Here is a 2,396-nt window from a genome sequence, read left to right as displayed (position 1 = left end):
GCTCTGCCTCGACCCTCAGCGCCGAAGCCCTCAGCTCCCCAGCTGTAGGGAGTGCTGCTGATCGACAGTGCACAGCTGAGCCCCTCACCAGGAACGGCCCTTAGCTGAAGAGAGCCACTGCGCCCAAGGTCGTGCACCCATCCCAGGTGGCAGCCTGCATCCGTGACGGGTCAGTGCAGAAGCTAAAGCCCTGGCCCCTTTACCACAGTGTAGGACAACTCCGAGGGCCACGCTGGCTCCAGAGCTCCCCGTAGGAGGCTTTGCTGTGGCTGCATGGCAGTTCCTCTTCCTCCTCTGCCCGGTCCTGCTTTCTTCACCCTCCGTGGGTGTGGATCCTGAGAGTGCCCCCCATCCAGGAGCTCGGGACAAGTGACCTTAGAGACTGGGTCAAAAGATGCTGGGAGAACCCTGCCTCATCCCCCCGGGAGCGCCCTGCATGGTAACAAGTACATGGGTGTGTGGAACAATTAGAGCCACCTGTCACAGGAGGAAATGCCAGGTGCCTCTCTGGCTCCTCCGCTTGCCTGGGACAGTGGCTAGGGGAACTCAGCCTGGACCAGGATGAAATAAAAAAGATCATGTGGGTGGCTCAGGGTTTGGACCCAAGCGCCCCGGACCAGGGCAAGGCTGACCTTGAGGTCCAAAGCTTTGCCCCAAGACAGAGGGAGTCAGGCCAGGGATTCTCAGAGCGCCCCCACACCTGGCTGAAGCACTTCTCTGCTCCTCATTTTGCAGCAAGACCCAGGGTTTCACAACTGGCGCCCATGCTGTGCCCACTGACACGCCCTGTTCACTGGAGTCCTCCCTCACCATGTGCCAGCAGCTGCTGCAGCCCTGTTTGGTGGTGAAGTATGTGCAAGCTCGCATTGTGGCCGCTTTAGGGCCCTGTGGAGCCACAGGGATGGGATCTGTTCGGATTCATTTGCCGCTTTGTTTATTGCTGTGCGGCAGCAGCAGAGCCCAAAGGAGGCCAAACTCGAGCCTTTCAGCAGCTCCCTTGGCCCCTCGGGACCACCCGTCTGTCTCGGGGAGCTGGTGAGGGGCTGAGAGGAGGCCTCTGACCCCAGCTGCCAATCAGGAGGCCAACTACCTGGGAGGACACAAAGCTTTTGTTTAAACACCAAATCCCCCAAGTAGTAAACACGCCAATACTTAGTGCTGCATTCACGATGCTCCAAAGCAAGCGAGACAGATGGGCCACACACCTTAGAAGAAGGCAGTCAATGGCATTTTCAGAAGTTCTAAGACTTGAGTCGAATAAGAGTGAGGGCCAAGCAAGGCGCTTTTTTTTGGTGCTTTTCCTTTCCTCTCTTTCCTTTGTTTTTGATTTATTTATTCTATTGCAGTACCTGGTTTTTAACAGTATATAAATTTCAGGTGTACATGATTATGTATTTTGATTTCTGTGTAGATTACAACATGTTCACCACCCGAAGACCAGTTACAATCCATCACCACACACGTGTGCCCTGTCACCCTTTTTGCACTCCTCCCTCCCTCCTCTCTTTCCCTCTGGTAACCACCAATCCAATCTCAGTTGCTATGTGTTTGTTTGTTGTTTTTATCTTCTGCTTGTGAGTGAGATCATATGGTATTTGACTTTCTCCCTCTGACTTATTTCACTCAGCATAATGCCCTCAAGGTCCATCCATGCTGTCACAAATGGCCAGATTTCATCATTTCTTACGGCTGAGTAGCATTCCATTGTGTATATATACCACATCTTCTTTATCCATTCATCCCTTGATGGGCACCTAGGTTGCATCCAAGTCTTGGCTATTGTGAATAATGCTGTGATGAACATAGGGGTGCATGTATCTTTACTCATTCGTGTTTTCATGTTCTTGAGATACCCAGCAGTGGAATAGCTGGATCTTACGGTATTTCTATTTTTAATTTTTGGCAGAATCTCCATATGTTTTCCATAGTGGCTGCACCAGTGTGCACTCCCACCAGCAGTGTACAAGGGCTCCCTTCTCTCCACATCCTCTCCAACACTTGTTATTTCCTGTCTTGTTAATTATAGCCATTCTGATGGGAGTGAGGTAATATCTCATTGTAGTTTTGATTTGCATTTCCCTCATAGTTAGTGATGTTGAACATGTTTTCATGTGCCTGTTGGCCATCTGTATATCTTCTTTGGAGAAATGTCTGTTCAGATCTTTTGCCCATTTTTTAACTGGGTTGTTGGATTTTGTTGTTGAGACGTATGAGTTCTTTATATATTTTGGATATTAACCCCTTATCAGATACATGGTTTGCAAATATCTTCTCCCAGTTGTTAGGTTGTCTTTTTGTTTTGCTGTGCAGAAGCTTTTTAGTTTGATGTAGTCTCATTTTTTTTTCCTATTGTTTCCCTTGTCTGGTCAGACATGGTACTTGAAAATATGCTGCTA

Source organism: Equus przewalskii, chromosome X (genome assembly GCF_037783145.1).
Source record: "Equus przewalskii isolate Varuska chromosome X, EquPr2, whole genome shotgun sequence".
Taxonomy (NCBI): domain Eukaryota; kingdom Metazoa; phylum Chordata; class Mammalia; order Perissodactyla; family Equidae; genus Equus; species Equus przewalskii.
This window is presented reverse-complemented; position numbering follows the sequence as displayed.